The sequence below is a fragment of the Ictidomys tridecemlineatus genome, chromosome 12 (genome assembly GCF_052094955.1).
Source record: "Ictidomys tridecemlineatus isolate mIctTri1 chromosome 12, mIctTri1.hap1, whole genome shotgun sequence".
NCBI classification, from domain to species: Eukaryota; Metazoa; Chordata; class Mammalia; order Rodentia; family Sciuridae; genus Ictidomys; species Ictidomys tridecemlineatus.
The window spans coordinates 24386310-24404714 of NC_135488.1; the positions used below are offsets into that span (position 1 = coordinate 24386310).

General features: G+C 42.3%; 1 pseudogene across 1 annotated transcript in view; it reads left to right on the forward strand.

Moving 5' to 3' along the window:
• LOC144369121 (mitochondrial enolase superfamily member 1-like) overlaps positions 1 to 18405 on the forward strand; it is a 30192-nt pseudogene that overhangs the window by 10326 nt on the left and 1461 nt on the right. Inside the window, exons 3-11 of the transcript XR_013428575.1 lie at positions 2474 to 2589; positions 4945 to 5031; positions 5414 to 5440; positions 7626 to 7698; positions 7817 to 7864; positions 8366 to 8448; positions 10356 to 10390; positions 12870 to 12957; positions 14607 to 14741. The product of XR_013428575.1 is annotated as a mitochondrial enolase superfamily member 1-like (transcript). The remainder of the gene's footprint in view (positions 1 to 2473; positions 2590 to 4944; positions 5032 to 5413; positions 5441 to 7625; positions 7699 to 7816; positions 7865 to 8365; positions 8449 to 10355; positions 10391 to 12869; positions 12958 to 14606; positions 14742 to 18405) is intronic.

Consider the following 18405-nt stretch of genomic DNA (forward strand, 5'->3'; position numbering starts at 1 on the left):
GATTTTTTAAGGCAGATTAAAGAGACGAAAAAAGGAGAGAAGCTTCAGGGCAAAGGCAGGAGCCCAGCAGGTGTCTTATGCAAGGCCTGGACCACTGTGCCTCCCCTCTCTTATTCAGTTGAGATACTTGCCTCAAGCCAGTATAGATGGGGACTGGCTCCTCTTGACCTAGTGTAGACAGAGATTCTTCCCTTGAGCTAGTATAGACTTGATTCACTTTGAGCTGGTTGCTTTGGCCAGAAGGAATCCCTCTCCTGGTGTTTAGGCCCTTTCTTGAGGTGTGTGGAGAGGGCAGGTGGCAACTAGGCTGCTGTTGGCTCTTGCAGGCTGCTTCTAGCAGCACTCCTCTCCAAAGTTTGCCGTCTCCTGCGATATTGCACTGTCAGGGAGCCAGCAGTAACATCACAACCCAAAATTCTACTGAATGCAGCTAGTTTGAGTTAACTTCTTACAGTGCCTTTATGTCAAACAAGAAAAATCCACATAGATAGCTGAATATTTCAGTGTGGCCTCATCTTTTAGAACCATAAAGGATGAGCTCATCCTTAGCGTTTGTTATATGCATCTTCTGTTTTGATGCAAACCACAGGCTCCTTTAGTCAGTGAATTATAGCAACAACAAAAAACATGAGGCCAAGGTTTGAGGTAGATAATAATATACCTCACTATGAGTCACTGTCTTACTCTTCAGATTTTTTTTAAAATCCGAGAACCTCATCCATCAAGGAATGAGGAAGATTCTGTCTTCTTACAATTCTAGGGAAGGAATATCTGAACTGGAATGATTGTGGATCCCATTAACAAAAGGCCTAGAGAACCCAGAACGGCTAGTTCAGCCCTAAATGCTACATCCATTAGCAATGTGCAGTCATCTGAGAGCTGTCTCACACAGGCCAGGCACATCCTAAGAGCATGTGGTACTACTTTCAGAATGTCTTTCTCATAAGATCTGATTGATAGTAAACCCACATCCCTTCAACTATCCTATTAAATGACCTAATTTTTTTTCCATTGGAAGCAGAGCAATACCAAACTAACTGGTCAAAATGTTCTGTAATAAATTAATAGCTTTGGGGCTAAGTTAATGACTTGAGTTGATTATCTTGGTGATGTACATATAAACTACGTTTTATAGAATGAGTAGAGGATAAGAAAGGCCTTTCTTATACAATTTGTTATTTATTCATCTTTTCTTTTTTTGGTGATGCTAGTAATCAAATACAGGGCCTCACACATGCTAGGCAGGCCCTATACCACTGATCTACTTTGTATGCAACCCCTCTTCAGCTTAAATAACATAACAAAGCTATTTTCAATATTTATTTTTTAGTTTTTTAAAAGTAGACACAATATGTCTAATTTTTTTTAAAGAGAGAGAGAGAGAGAGAGAGAGAGAGAGAGAGAGAGAGAGAGAAAGAGAGAGAATTTTAATATTTCATTTTTAGTTTTCAGCGGACACAACATCTTTGTTTGTATGTGGTGCTGAGGATCGAACCCAGGCTGCACGCATGCCAGGCAAGCGTGCTACCGCTTGAGCCACATCCCCAGCCCTCTATTTTTATTTTTATGTGGTGCTGAGGATCAAACCCAGTGCCTCCCGTGCTAGGCGAACACTGTACCATTGAGCCACAACCCCAGCCCCACAACAAAGCTTTTTAAAGCACCAAGAGTAAATAATTGATGATACTATTGACCCAAATTAAGTTTAACCTTCAAACTGTGTATGAAAAATATAGTATATCCTAAATAAGCCAATATAAGAAATTCAGTGTTTATGTATGTATAAATATTATACTAGTTGAAAATTCATTTAATTTTTAAAAAATATTTTTAGTTGTAGATGGACACAATACCTTTATTTTGTTTATTTAGTTTTTTTATGTTGTGCTGGGGATCGAACCCAGTGCCTCACACATGCCAGGCAAGTACTCTACCACTGAGCCACAACCCCAGCCCTCATTTAATTTTTAGTAGTGTATTATGCTTTTATAAATTGAAGATATTTTCAAAACTTGTCAATAATGAAGAGGCATTTTCTTTTTTTTTCTCTCTTTTATTTCTTTAAATTAGGGTGTTCTTATTCCTTAGGAACAATAAAGTACTAGGGTTTGGCTTTGAATCTGATTGAACACCTTACAAAGTGAATATGAAAATAATTTTTAGAACATCATTTAATATTACAGATCTGTGGTTTTGTTTTGCCCATGTCAATCAATCAAACATATTTACTGTATTCAGGAAATTTAACTCAATATGTAGATTCAGCTATTTTGCTTTGGGGGAATATTAGTTATGACAAGCACAGAATAAGACATGCACATTTTTGGAGCAATTTTACAAAACATTTACCTTTGGTACTTTAAATTTTTTTCATAAAATGTCTACATTAGTTTGTGGTATTTTTCTCTCAATTTATTGGATACACTAATATGGTTTAATAAACATCAATAAAAATGGAATTCTTTCAAAATAGTTGTCTTTGCCGTAAATGCCCTTGCCCACCATGTGCTTCACAAGGACCTCAAGTACATTGTCAGTGACTTCAGAGGCTTCTACTGGCAGCTCACCAGTGACGGGCACCTCAGATGGGTAAGAGACCTATTTTGTAAAAAGCTTTTATAAATAAGTTACTGTGGTCTAAGATGTCCTTTGATTGCAGCAAATGTGAAAATAGTAATGGCTGTACAATTTCTAAGTAAAGCATTTCATTCAAATAAATTAGGGCTTCAGTCATTTAGATAATCAGTATTTTGAGGCAATCAGTTCCTTTCTGTAAGGCTTAAAGCTTTTTGGCTCTTATCTACCTCATTTTCCACTCCCTAGATTGGAAACAGTGGTCTAGAGGATAAAGAGCTGAATGGGCAACCTTTCTTTGGAAGAGAGAATGTGAACAATTCTGGTATTGTGGCAGAGATTATTAAGAAGTAAAATAAGAGCAAAGTTAAAAAAAATAGGGTGTGGTGGTGCATGCCTGTAATCTAAGCCTTAGCAATTTAGTAAGGCACTAAGCAATTTAATGAAACCCTATCTCAAAAAATAAAAATGGGCTGGGCCTCAGCCCATTTTTATTTACAGACCCTGTCTGTAAATAAAATACAAAATAGGGCCAGGGATGTGGCTCAGTGGCTGAGTGCTTCTGAGTTCAATCCCCAGTACCAAAAAAAAAAAAAAGAGAGAGAGAGAGAGGAGAGAGAAAGAAATAAAGAAGACCATAGTACCTAGCCTGCTTAATACTGTTGAAGCATGAAAAAAAAAAACTAAGTTTCTAGGCGAAGGTTTTTTTTTTCTATACTCTTTCGACACTTCTTATTGGTACATTATAGTTGTGATGGAATTTGTTGTTTCATATTCATTCAGGCATACGATATAACTATAATTTGGCCAATAATCATTCCCCAGCAATTCCCACCTCTTTCCCTTTCTCCCACTCCCTGGTCCCTTTCCTCTAATCCTCTCCCTTCGATTTTTATGAGATCCCACCTCTCCCCCATACCTTTTTCTTCCTTTTTCCTCTCTAACTTCCACATAGCAGAGAAAACATACAACTCTTTGCCTTCTGAGTCTGGCTTTAGAGTAAGGATTTTTAACACAGTAAGATAAAGCCAGTAATCTAGACTTTGCCCTTGTCTCCTGATGACTGGTTTGTCTTGTCCAAACTCTGCTAGTCTCCCATCCATGCACCGAGAAGGGCACAAGAGAATGCACTTTCCATATTGCCTTGGGTTTTATGTTTTACTTTCTGCAAAGCAAGTGTATCTTGCCTTGAAAGGTGTCATCTTGAAGAAGCTCCCACTGGCCAAATGTGGGACAACTGTAACATTAGAATAAATACGATAGCAATGACATTTAAACTCACTGAGTGAAATAAGAATCTATGAATCTATTCAGATAATAAGCAAAGGAAAACTTATCATTAGAGTATAAACTAACGAGTGTGAGATGAATGATAACATTAGAAACTCACCATATTTCAACCATCATAGCCACAGTTAATTGAAGCAAGAGTCACAAGTGTATGCTTAAATTTGGGGTCAATAGTAATCTTCTTATTTAGAAAAGGAAACTGGTATCTTCAGAGTAGAGAAACCAAATGAACACTATCTTACTCAAGTGGTGAAAGTTAATAACCCTAATAATAAAACAAAATGACATAATTACTTATGCAGCATTTACGCCAAAAAAAAAAAAAGAATAAACTGAATCTAATCATGAAGTTACTACAGACTGACGCATATAGCGGGGTACTTGATAATATCAAATGGCCTCTACTCTAAAATGTCAATATCATAAAAAGAAAAAAAATTATTCCAGACAAAAAGACATTAAAGAGCCATGACAACTGAATACAATACGTGGTCCAGGATTGGATATGGATCAAGGTAAAATAAGGTACTATTGGGAAAATTGATGATATTTGATTATGGATTATGAATTATGATTATGGACTATCTTTTAAATACCAATATCCCATCAATATTTTATTTCCTGAATATGACCCTTATGCTGTGGTTATGAAGAAGAATGTCCTTGTTTTTTTGGAACTATACACCAAAGTATTTAGGAGTAAAAGAACAAGCTGTCTGAATCTTTACTCTCAAATGGTTTAGTAAAGAGAGAGATGAAAAGACAAGTTTTTATACTTTCACGAATTTTCTGTTGATTAAAAATTGTTTTCTGGGGCTGGGGATTTGGTTCAGCAGTAGAGCACTCTCCTTGCGCATGTGAGGCCCTGGGTTTGATCCTCAGCACCACAAAAAAATAAATAATAAAGGTATTATGTCCAACTACAACTAAAAAATCAATACTAAAAAAATTGTTTTCTATAAAGAATAACCTTTAAATGAATTTCCATTGCTGTCTTTTCATTCTTGAAATGTGTCCCTGGCCAAAGGACCTAAGTGTCTTTTTCATGTCTAGGAAATGCTGCTATGTTTTCCTTCCCAGATTGGTCCAGAGAAAGGGGTGGTGCACCTGGCAACAGCAGCCATTCTGAATGCGGTGTGGGACCTGTGGGCGAATCAGGAAGGAAAGGTAAGTCATCTCCGAAGCACATGTGTAGCTCTGTGGCACAAGAGGACATATGACTTTCTCTATAAGCAGCCTCAGAAGACCAAAGTCAAGTGTAACACAGGTGTCCAAAAGGAAATACTGAAATACTTGATTATTTTCTTCCCTGAGTGATATTGACAATAGTTAGGAAATTATAGGATTAGATTATAAAGGGCCAAGAAAGATGGAAAGAGACAGCAAAGGGAACAGGTTAAGAGGCAGCAGGAGATAAGGGTAGCATTAGAGGTGAGTGGGTGGTTGGGGGAAGCAAAGCTCTGATAGTGGGAGTTTGCCACAAGCACATGGGACAAAAATGGGTACTTTATGAATGTGCTTTACATATCTTTTCTTTTTTTTCTTCAAGCCTCTGTGGAAGTTACTTGTGGATATGGTAAGTAGTTTCTTTAATGTTGTAATCATTTCTTTTTTTTTTCATATCACATTTTTTTATTGGTTGTTCAAAACCTTACAAAGCTCTTGACATATCATATTTCAAACATTAGTTTCAAGTGAGTTATGAACTCCCATTTTTACCCCAAATACAGATTGCAGAATCACATCAGTTACACATTCACATTGTTACATAATGCCATACTAGTAACTGTTGTATTCTGCTACCTTTCCTATCCTCTACTATCCCCCTTCCCCTCCTCTTCTCTTTCTATCCCATCTACTGTAATTCATTTCTCTCCTTGTTTTTTCTTCCAATTCCCCTCACAACCTCTTTTATGTAGTTTTTTATAACAATGAGGGTCTCCTTCCATTTCCATGCAATTCCCCTTTTCTCTCTCTTTCCCTCCCATCTCGTGTCTCTGTTTAATGTCAATTGTTGTAATCATTTCTAAATGAAATAGATTTTGTGGATTATTTGCCTTTTGATAATCAGTAAGTATGTTCAAAACTATGGATCTATAGTCTATAGGTTACTGATGATAAAGCAAAAACCAGTAAAATATAATATTCCCTTTCTGATATGTGAAGTAGCAGTTCTGCTTATGTAGGTGGGGTGGTACGTCAGGAGGCAGGGAGTTAAGGTATTCCCCTGCTGGGGACATATAACACGGGATGCAAATCCTCTCCACCTCCACTGCCTGTGAGGACTATGAGAAGAAGATCATAGAGCCTCTGCAAAGTCCCTGAGTTAAAGACCAAATGAGAAGAGCACCTCCTAAACTCCTGAAAGCCAGGTACTACTGTTAAGACATCATCTGGTCACTTTGACCCCAAAAGCAAGATCATGGCAACCTGTGCTGTGCATTTCCAGCAGGGAAGGACCTTCACACTGATTCTGAAGTTACACACTTGATGTTTTCTTTCTCCTTGACCTATTTAAAGCAAGGTGAACACCTGGCTGCTGAGAAGGAAAACTCCATGCAGGTTAAAGGGGAGTGAACCTCTGACCCAGGCAGACCTAGCTCTGTGTGTGTTTTTCACTACTAACTAGCTGAGTGACCCTGAGTGTATTAATTAGCCACTGTAAGCTGCAGCTGACTTAGTGTGATGTCTGGTGGTCCACAAATTATTATTTAGCAGGAAAATTAATGAAAAGCAAAGAACACAATGGCCTTGAAGACATTTGGGCCAGGAGACTTTGTTCCCCTCTGAAGGCAGGTGAAGAGAGGCGGCTGTCACATCCATCTGATATGGCCAAGGGTGGCATGGGTCAGCCTTTCATCCAGGGTATATTTAGTGACCACCACAACAGAAGGATCTGAGGAGTAACAGAAAGGTGCCTGAGATCCCACCTGAGAACTTTCCATTTTTTGGAACCTGTTCTCCTTTTCAATGCTACTTTTCTGTTCATAAGAGAATCTCAGGGTTGAAAGAGCTTTAGATTTTTAGCAGCTCTGGAGGATTATTATGATTACTGTATGACATTAGTGGGAACAGAGCTGCTAGTTCCTTTTCCCCTGACTGTTCGGTGGGGTCGGGAGAAGACCCAGTGTGAGGCCTAAGTTGACCTGCAGCCAGAACGCTAAGCGGGCAGAGGAAGAAAAGCTGATCTGGAGCACAGTTGGCCATTGTCCAGGAAGGTCAACGCATTCCCATTCCACACTCTCTTGCTGTCAGGGAAGGAAATTATCTCCACTTGGTAGGAGAAGAGATTGCCAAGGCTGCAGGAGCAGTGGGCCTTGGATGACCTTGGGTGACCCAGCTCTCAGAGCAGCTTTCTTTCCTCCATACCAACCTGCTCCAGGACCACCTTTATCCCCTCAGCAGAGTCAGCCTAGGGGTTGAACAGGTATATAGAGGGATGTCAGGTACCGTCTGTTTGTTTTTGTTGTGCCAAGTGTTTGTTTTGTGCCAGGGCCTCTTGCTGGGAAGCCATGTTTTTTGGAAAGAACAAGGCAGAAGCAGGGAAGGTAGGATCAGGGCATGAGGGATTGAGGGCTTTCCAGGGCAATCAGTGAGCCTTTGAAGGACTCCACATAAGGAGTGACAGGACCAACTTTACACAAATCCCAAAGGTCCCTTCCTGGAAAGGATGAGCCCGATAGATCAGAATAAGCAGCATCTTAGAAACATAATCTGCCTGTGAATTGATTGAGGCCTTCCTCTTCCTGTCCCACTGCCAGGATCCCAGGGCGTTGTTATCCTGCATTGATTTAAGGTATATCCCTGATGTCCTGACTGAGGAGGATGTCTATGGTGAGTCATGTGCGAGGAGTGGGCCTGGAAGCTTCCTGGTTTACTGAAATGTGTACGCAGCAGCCATAGGCCCTGTTGGATGGATGAAGAAGTGAGTGATGATTTTTATTTTTTGCAGAAATAGCAGAAATACTGAAGAAAGGTCAAACTGGTAAAAAAGAAAGAGGTAGGTTATAAGAAAATTTTCTTCCTTGCTTGTTCTATCATTGTTCACTTTTGAATGTCCCTGTCTTCCATGGGTACACATTATCCTCAGATGCACTGTGCCAACCTGGGTGACTCGGGGGATTAAGGCATGAGGATCACAAACTCTAGGCCAGCCAGATGCACTGTGCCTAGCAACTAAGGCCCAAATCAGAATTGTGGGTCTAGGTGAAGAAGCCACATAGGTATGACCTCTGGCTGCAGGGTTCACTTCAGCCACTGCTCACAGAAAGTTTGACTTTAGGGTTCCACTGTAGGTTAGGGGGACCCTTGGGGAGTAGGGCATTCGGAGAGGGTATCTTGATCACCTGGAATTGATACCCCAATTGGCTGAACTTGTGGCAGGGTGCATGTGAAGGGCACTCAGAAGAGCTGGATTCTCTGGGCAACAGTTTAGCTGCAGACAATTTGAACCCAAAGTTCCCTGAAGGTGCAAGATGTTGACAAGTGTTGTGTTTTCTAGAAGAGCAAATGCTGATGCATGGCTTCCCTGCCTACACCCCATCATGCGCCTGGCTGGGGTACTCAGATGACACACTAAAGCAGGTGGGCTTTTTAACCTGGTTTTGCAGGCAAGCTGAAGGGGGAAAAGTAAACTGGCTTTCCATCTCCACTTGCACCTCTGCAGTCATACATCACCTCTGACACCAGATGTGGACAGTTCTCTCCTTTACCAAGCAATTCTCTAATCTCGTGGGCACCATGGATGGCCTACAACTAAATTCTAACTCTGGAGTTGGCATCAGACTCCACAGGTTATTGGCTCAGGCTCACAGGACTTCCCTACTTCAGATGCCAGTCATGCAAGTCTAGGTTGTCACTTGAGTTTTTGACCAACCATCTAGAAAATGGAGGTTTCTATAGAACCCAACCAACCCACCTCCTACTCCCACTGCCTTTGAATTTTATTATTTGCTAGAATGGCTCACAGAACTTAGGGAAACATTTGCATACATTTACTGGTTTATTATAAAAGATATAATGCAGGAACAGCCAGGCAGAGGAGATATATAGAGCAGAATATGTGTCAGGGGCATCCAGACCAACCCTGAAGCTCTCTGGACCCGTTTCTTTTGGGTTCTTCTAGAGGCTTCACCTAGTAGGCATGTTGATTACATAGTTGGCTATTGGCAGTAAACTCAACCTTCATCCCTTCCCCTCTCTAGAGGTCTAGGGTGGGGGTTGGAAGTTCTAACACCTTATTAGGGCCTGGTCTTTCTGGTGATCCGCTCTGATGTTCATGTCATTAGCATACAAAAGACACTACTCAAGAGATCCCTAGGGTTTGGGGGAGCTGTATGCTCGAAAAATGGGGCAGGGAAGTGGAAGAGGCAGATACCAAATCACACAGGCTTCCCTGGGAGAGATTTACAATTTTATTATTAGGTTTTCCAAATCCTCAATCCAAGGCTTCCTTCAGAAAGTACTTATATATGAATGAAAGTCAAGCCATTCACTTGTGAACCCTGGGACTCTGACATAATCATCCCAGCTCAAATTCTAGAAGGTGAGAGACTAATATTGATAATAAAGACTAATAGAACCATGTACCATTTTGCAGGTGACTTACCCATTGCTGAGCCCCAGTTTTCTCACTGTGAAACAGGGAAATAACAGCCTGTATCTCAGTGGGACAGTTTTGAAGAAAGCTGTAGGTTAGCATCCGATGGCTGATGTGTGGTATACAGATAGCACATTATTTATTTATTACTCTTTTGTTTTTTAAAAGATGGACCCAATATATTTTATTTATTTATTTATTACGTAGTGCTGAGGATGGAACCAGTACCTCACAAGTGCGAGTCAAACGCTCCACTGCTGAGCTACAACCAAGCCCCTACTCTTTCTTATTACATTGTACTCACCTAGAGTCGAGAGAGAGAGAAAGAGACAGAGCCTGCTTTTGTTTGTTGCTCTTTTTATCCATTAGTTCGATGGCCATCACAGAAAATCCTGGCTAAAAAAGGGTCATTCATACTATATTCCCCTTCCAGGATTGCTGTGACAGTTTGAGAAATAGTTCCCGTAGAGACAAGGATCACTACCACTAGAAAGAATAATGCTATGTTGGCCAAACTGCATCTCCTTTTAATTTTAACAATACATAATTGTTTTTCTGATTTATGCTATGACTGTTATGTTTATGAAACTCAGATCAGAAATGACTGAGGTACCTAATGTCAGGCAAGGGGAGCTCAGTACCTTATTCCATCCCAACTAACTTTCTGCCACTGGTCTTGGTTCTTTTTTTTAATATTTATTTTTTTAGTTGTAGTTGGACACAACACCTTTATTTCACTTGTTTATTATTGTATGTTGTGCTGGGGATCGAACCCAGGGTCTTGCACGTGCCAGGTGAGCGCTCTACTGCTGAGCCACAACCCAGCCCAGGTCCTGTTTCTTCATGGCATTTCTAGGAGCCAGTACCAACAGGTACTCCTCTTTCCCCATAGCTCTGTGCAGCAGCGCTGAAGGACGGCTAGACCAGGTAAGTTATTTGTGTGGTAGTGGACTTGACCTTCTCATCAGCAGGAAGAGACTCATTGGAGAAGAGCCAGGGACTAAACAGCACCAACAAGGCCAAAAGCAATATGGCACATAGGCACACCAAAGCTCCAATGTAGACCAGGCTCATTCTCCAAAGATAAGTCCCAGTTAGAATGTTAGAACATCACATGAATAAAATAGAACTTGGAGACTGTCCACTTTAAGCAGCTATTGAGAATAGAAATCCATTCTATTAGATGAATCACAAGACTTGATTCAGCATTTCTGGACAGCTCCCAAGGCAGTCAGCTTAACTTTACAAAGCACTTTTCCATTGCTTGAGGCCATTAAGTATTGGAAAGGTCTTGAATATTGGCAACCCTTCACTTCCAACTAACTTTCTGCCACTGTTCCTGGTTCTTCATGGAGTTTCCAGGAGCCAGGCTTCTCCTCTTCCACTGGAGTGACAACCCTCCCTTCCCCAGACTGCCTCCTGATCAGATGGAACACCTGCACTTCTCCCTCCTTCATATATGACTATGGACCCCTGAGACTCCTACGATCTCTGAATGAATTGTGGTTGTCAACAACTCCAAATCCTTACATAGAGTAGGAAGCAGAGACTGTCTTCCCTCTTGATCCAGCCACTATAAGCCCATGAGTGTAGATCAAGGTGGCACCTTTTACCTGGCTTGTGATTGATCTGGCTACCAACTCTGCAGATTCTCAAAGTGTGGTTCATGGAGCATCAGCACCTGGGAGCTTGGGAGCTTGTCAGAAATGCAGAGTCCCAGCCTCTCCCCAGTCCTGCTACATTGAAAATGCATTATAACAAGATCCCTAAGTGATTGATGTGCACACTAATGTGGATTCTTTTTAACTTCTCAGCTAAAGATAAAAAGGAGTCAGCATAAAGCAATAGAAAGAGACTTTGGCATATGATAGAACTGGAATCAAATCTTGCCTTTCCCTCCTCATTCCCTACAAACCTGTGTGATTCTGAGCAAATTGCTTACTCTTGCTCCACTGCATTTTCTCTCTGTATAAAATGGAAATAATATTAATTGATGGTTCTCAAAGTTGCCATATGTGACAAGGACCAGCATAAGGTAGACTCAGAGCAGGTGCTCAATGCAGGCTTCCTGCCCTCCTCCAGACTCAGGAGTCCAGAGCAGTGAATCTGGTGAGTCGGCCAGGCTCCAGGAAAATTTCATGGGCCACCCAACACAAGAAGCCTGACATGCAGAGGCTGTGGCCAGCAGCCCTCTCTCAAGCACCACAGATCATGTAGTCAAGCTCCAATGTGTGTAGAAATGTCTTTAGAGAGTATAGTACTGCGCTCAGGAAGAAAAGGGCAATAAGTGCCTGGGTGCGTGTGAGCTGGGGATTTTTGTAGGCACTTAGGGAAGCAGAGGAAGGAGCTTGGGCAGTCCAGGCTTGGTCTGGAGCAACATCCAGCAGCCATTGCTGGCCCTGAGTGCAGCCTTGATGCCAGGATTGCACAGGAAGCAGAGGCTGATAAGCAAGAGAGCTTGCCAGTGGCCTGGCAATGTGTCCCCTCCTCCACATGACAGTGCCCACATTCCGGTCAATGACACTCTCCTGACAGCAAACTCATAGGGAACAAATGTAGAGGCTTTTATTTCAAGAGCATAATTGAACCTCAAGACAGATTAGGGAGCTCCCTGCAAATGTCAGATGTGGTGTGAAGGAGATCTCTGCAGGGAGCCTGAGGCCACACTCTGCTGTTCCTCAGTGCTGTGGCCTAGTCCTTTTTCCCCTCTGGGGCTTAGGCCCCTGCACCAGAGGGAAGAGACTAGTCCCAAGGCCTTCCTCTCTTAAGATAAGACCCTCTGTGGGAAGGATAAGCAAATGTAGGTGCTTTATAAATCAGACTCTTGATTTGTGATTTCTCAGGGTGGTTGTCTTAGCAAACCATATCAGCCCCACTGTCCTCTTCAATTCTGACTGTGACATTTTGTAGTTCTAGGGGAAGGGTTGAGAGTGAAAGTGAGGCTGGGTAGGTCAGGAGGTGTGGTGTTGGATCAACAAGGTAGCAGGGAGGAGGGAGGTAGTAGTGGCGGTAAAGTTAGGGAGTGGAATGAGAGAGTGGGGCTGGGGCTGGGGCTGGGGCCCGGCCTTTAGCACATACACACACCCAGTTTTGTTCCTTTTTGATCTTAATTTCTTTTCATGACACAGTAAAAACTCAGTTAATTATATTAGAGATTTAACTTCTCTCTCCAGTTCCTTAACTGCAGGTAACTGAAAAACATTGCCCTGATCCTGGGTACTGAGAGATGCAGTTTACAGTTTTATTTTCAAGCTGCATGTCTAAAGTTTGACTAGAAAATACCAAGAGGTTACTGGAAAATGTGGTCTGTGGATTATTGACATAGAGAGTTATTTCTGTAGAAAATCCAGGAGATTTTGCCAAGTCAGAAGACAGATCCAAACTACCCAACCAAATGTATTTATAGGTTTAAAGTAAAGGTTGGGGCTGATCTCCAGGATGACATGCATCGATGCCACCTCATCAGAGACATGATTGGACCAGAGAAGACTTTGGTAAATATCTTCTTACACCACTAAGAAGTGGCCACCTTGCCACTTTGTTCAGGGCCAAAACACATTTCAAGCAAGAACTCGTTTCAAGCAAGAATTAAAAACAGTGGGAATTTTAAAACTTACTGTCAGAGGAATTATGATTCTGTGGCCTTGTAGTAGGTGAACTCTTTTTTAAAAAATGGAGGCTGATACTTTTTAGTTTTTGAATTCTGCAGAACAAGCTAAATAATACCAGGGTGATAGATTGGTCATCTTGCTAATATGAATAAACTCAAGCAAATGGGTCTTCCATTGGCGCCCTGATGTGTCAGTCATTAATTCCCTACATAGCTCATCAGCTAGGTGGCTCTCAGGGAACTAGTGTGAAGAAGTATTGAAACTCTGGCAGAAATAAATGTGAGGATTGGTCATTCCTGACTGCTCATTGTTATGAAACAGTTATCATGTGTAAAATATTTTTATGAAAGGAGGTCACCATTGAATCTCTTTTTAAATTTCTTTTTTAGTTATACATGGACACAGTATCTTTATTTTGTTTATTTACTTTATATGGTGCTGAGGATCAAACCCAGTGCCTCACACATGGGAGGCAAGCGCTCTTCCGCTGAGCCACTCCCCAGCCACCTCGAATCTTTTTTTTATAAAGTTAAAAGGTTTCTTTCATACATTAAAATTGAAGTTTGGATTCCTTGAAGTGGCAGCAGAATCAGAAGTCCCATTATTTATACATGAGTTAATTTAGCTGCTTTTGTTTCATGAGGTCATCCTTGTCCAAATAATCTATGATGAAAATTGATCCTGAGTGTACTGTCTTCTGCTTCTCACCGTCTTGTGAGGGAGCTCACACACTTAGCACGTTCTATAGATAGATTTCCTTTTCTGTCTTCTCCAAGCATGGGAAGGCTGGTGGTAGTTGGGGTGGAAGGGTCTTGCTCAAGTGCTGCACACCCAGCCCCTGGCTTCCAGGCAGGGTGGCAGCACACACTACAGAGATCCAGGGCTGGGAAAGTGAGGCCTGGATCTGAATTCACCCTTGACTTACCTTACTGTTCTTGAGTAAGTTACTTCTCTGCATTTCAGTTCTCTATTTATAATAGGTTAATATGAACTGCCTTGTAGGGTTTTTATAAGGATTAAATGAAACAAAATCCATGAAGTTCCCAGGGAAGCAGGTATTTCATTAAGTAGATATTTATTAATGTGCCAGACACATGGTCGGTAGTAGTCAATAAATAACTCTTGAGCAAACTCAATATTGACTGTGCATATGATTCAGAATGATAAAATGGTTCCAACAATCTAACCAACACTGCAAAACACACCTATTTGTGGGGGTGTGGGGGCATCTCAATGTAAACTGGGCCTGAGCTTCAGGGTCTAGCAAGTACTTCTTGTGACCCAGCCCAGGGCACTTTCAGACATTCCAGGGTCTTCATGAACAATTTGCATCTCCTCAAATAAGACAGTATCTAGAGCCAGAGTTCTAATTTCAGTGGCTACTCTTTGGTTCTTTTTGTTTGGGCTGCATGTGCTTGTCCTCAAAAAAGGAAATGTCAGGTGAATCTTCCTTAGCAGTTGGTGGTACTGAGTGACAATGTCTCCTTGTTGGGAGTCACTCCTGCAGCAGAGTGAATGCCCTTTCCTTACAGAAGATGGATGCCAACCAGCGCTGGGATGTGCCTGAGGCAGTGGAGTGGATGTCGAAGCTGGCTGAGTTCAGGCCATTGTGGATTGAAGAGCCAACGTCCCCTGATGACATCCTGGGGCACGCAGCCATTTCCAGGGTGGGTAATCTGATGCTTCTGCTGCATTGGCCATTTATTTTTTTGTTTGGTTTTCCAGAAGGGTCATGGAAGATGCCAAAATTTCTTTGCATTTTCCCTTTTACATTTCGTCATGTAATATTTGAAATAATTGTAACATGTGACAAGTAAGTATGGGAGCTGCAGACTGTACTTCCATTTGTTTGAGAAACAAAGTTGCTGAAAGTTGAAAGGCTACCTGCCATCTGAAGATTAATAGATATGGTTCTCATACTTTATAAATATAGAAATATGACTGATATTTAGATATAGATGGTCATTGATTTAAAATGGCTCAACATATGATTTCCTTACTTTATGATGGTGCAAAAGTGATAGGCATTTAGTAGAAACTAGACTTCAAGTTTTGAATTTGCATCCTTTCCCAGGGTTCCAATATGCAGTACAACACTCCTGTGATGCTGAGCAGGAGCAAGCAGAATCAAGTAGCAGCTCCCACTCATCCACACGATCACTAGGGGAAATAACCAGTGCTCTGCAGTGTGCCGAGCTGCCAAGCTAGTATGTTCCATGGGTGGTGTTTGATGAGTTTTCTACTTAGTATCCTCTCCACTTACAATGGGGTTTATCATTATCCTTATTGTAAGTGAGGAGCATCCTCACTCATTCACCCAGAATGAAACAAAAAGTGTAGACTTCTCTGGATGTCTCAGAAGGAAAGGTGTGCTTTGTTAATGTCAATGTCAAGCCTCCCTGAGAAGGTTTCCTGTGTTTTCCAAGAGCCCCTGAGAGAAATCCACTCTAATTGGGAGCCAGCCCCACTCCCTTTCAGGTTCTGAAAGAACTTCATATATTAAAAGAAAAGAAAGAAACAACAACTCATACATAAGGATATCCGAGAAGTTTTGTCTGTTTTGGAGGGCTTGCTCAGATTTATAGCATTGACCTTGGCAAGAATGCCAGTTGGTTAATTCATAAAGAGAACTAGAACTCTTAGGTTTTTCATCTTCAAACCAGCACAAACTCTGTCAGAAGCTGTATTAAGCCAGAGCTGCAGGATGAGTATGGAATACTGGCTAGGACTGGCTGTGGAATTTGTAGATGTGCTGGCTTCAGACCACAATGGCCCAGCATAGCTATCACCAAGCTGATATATTTGCTACTGGCAGCAGAGACATTGAGACTCAAGCCTTGTCTCTTCCCCTGGGAACATTTGCCTCTGACTTGTGTTTTCATCGAATAACCCTTTTCCCCTGTACCCTGTGCTATTGAGTTATTACATTCATTTGGTTTCCAGCCAAGTCTTGCCCCCTTAGGAATCATTTTCTCCCTGAGGTGACTTTGCATAACTCTGCTCTCCCCTATTAGGATTTGATCATTAAAAGTTAATTCTGAGCCAGGTGCAGTGGCGCACACATGTAATCTCAGTGGTTCGGGAGGCTGAGGCAGGAGGATCACAATTCAAAGCCATCCTCAGAAAAAGTGAGGTGCTAAGCAACTTAGTGAGACCCTCTCTCTAAATAAAATACAAAAATAGGGCTGGAGGTGTGGCTCAGTAGTCGAGTGCCCCCTGTGTTCAATCCCCAGTAACCTCTGCCCCCTGCAAAAAGCTAACTGTGATGGAGTAGTCTTAGTTCCAGGTTCTGGGAGGAACACTTCTACCTAAACTCACAGGTCTTACAAGTGTATGAAGTCAGAGGCTCAGAGACCTGTTCTTCCAGTTTTCTCACTAAATCAGCATATGATCTACTTTAGGTGGGACACTCATCAGAAACCTGTTTCAGGAATTCTCTCCTTTCCTTACTTACAGCCTCATGAAAGAGAAAAACCTGAGACATGAAGTAAAGTTGAATGGGATCCTGGGCCGAGTGCAGTAGAAAGAAGTGGGAGAAGGATGATGAGTGTGGTCTTATGTGAAAGAGGAAAAAAGAAAATCAACTCACCAGCTGGGGTGGATAGCAGAAGTGATAATGTAGGGAACACCACACTACAGGGGAGGGAATGAGAGCAAGAGTCATGGAGCAACTGGGGCCTCTTTGTTTAAAGAAAACCCAAACTTTCCAAGGAATAGTTCTGAAATGGGCAGCTCTGGATGAGAGGTAATGGGACAGCAAGACTTTTCACCCGAGTCCCACTTGCCTTTGCTTCTTAGAGTTCTTTAAGGGTTGCTGCTCCCTAATGTATGCTGTACGCCTCAGCCCTCCAGCCCCCACCTCTGCCCACCTGGAGGGTCTCCTTAGAAACTCTTCTGGAATTTGATCCTCCCAGGTTTTGCCTACACAGGTGTGGGGATGTCATTTCCTCAGTAGGCATCAGAGGAAGGGGGCAAATGAGCCAGCTACAAGGTAGGGGTGGTATGGAGATACCTAAGGGAATGCAGGATGCATGCTGGGGAGGTGCTGGGAAGGCAGTAGCTGGGGCCAGAAAATGGGGTCCATTGCTCAGAGAATGCAGCCAGAGGGAGCCACTGGAGGATCACGGTGATGGCTGGAGGAAAGGGCGAGTGGACTGGTATGGCAACAGAAGTGAATTGGGGGTGGATTTGTGGAAGGCGAAGGATGGGCAGAAGGAAATAGGATGGGAACTGGGAGGCTCTTGCTACATCCAGGGGAGATGTAGAGTAGAGCAGGTTGAAGAGAGCAGACTCAGGAATTAGTGACAAGGAGGTACAAAAACTTGGTACATAGTCAGTGCCACACATAGACCATCTTAGAGTGGTAGAATGAGTAACTCAAATGGATTTCTCTCCTTACCTTTCCTTTTCTCCCTCTCTTCTAAGATAAAAGAACCAAGCAATCTTAAATTAGAAACTTCAGGAAGCATTAAATATTGTGTGAAAAGGCTCTTGAGAAACCATCTGTTGAAACTGAGACCTGCTACAATTAGGAAGCCAAGGCTTCAGGTGACTTGTGCATAACTTGGCCAAGTTCACACATCCTGCTTAAGGCAGGACAAGTGCTAGAGTAAGGGACACTGCCTTCTAAAATAAGGGCTATTTCTTCTGAGAAGTTGGCTTAATCTAGTGATTCACACATAAAGTAAAGTTGGGTGAGATCTCAGGCCAAATGCAGTAGAAAGAGCCTCTTCTGACTCTGGAATTGGCCTAAAGTTCAAACCAGCTGTATCATTCTAGTTTTGTGATTGGGGCACAGTTCTTACCTTGCACCTCTTTTTCTTCACCTGTAAAATGGGGCTACTGATGGCTCCTCTCCCGCTGGGTTGTGACTAGGAGTGATTGACATCAGTATTTTACATGGTGCCTGACAGGCAGTAAGAGCTCAGAAAGTGTTGGCTCTGGGTGTCAGTGATCAAGAGATGGGACCAGACAGGAGCCAAAGATGTCTGAGGTGGGCAACTGTAGAATCTTAGTTCAGTGCAGAGGAGCAGCTTAGGGCCTGGTGGCTGGTGAGTGAGGTAGCTTTCCAGGGCCAGGCAAGAGGATAGAGTAGCAGCATCATGTCTTGGAAGATTCCAGCAACTCACCAAGTGAAGAGTTCGCAGGTGAGCAATGGTCTCAGCCTTATCTGTGAAGTAGGATCTCAGTCATCCACATACCTGGAAAGGAGAGGATTTTGGAATTGACAGCGGCACAAGAGGGTTCTAGAATAACCACTGAAAAAAGGAGAAAGGAAGAGGTAACCTGCAGAAAGCAGAGGTTGGACCCTGTGTGTCCATGAAGAGCCAC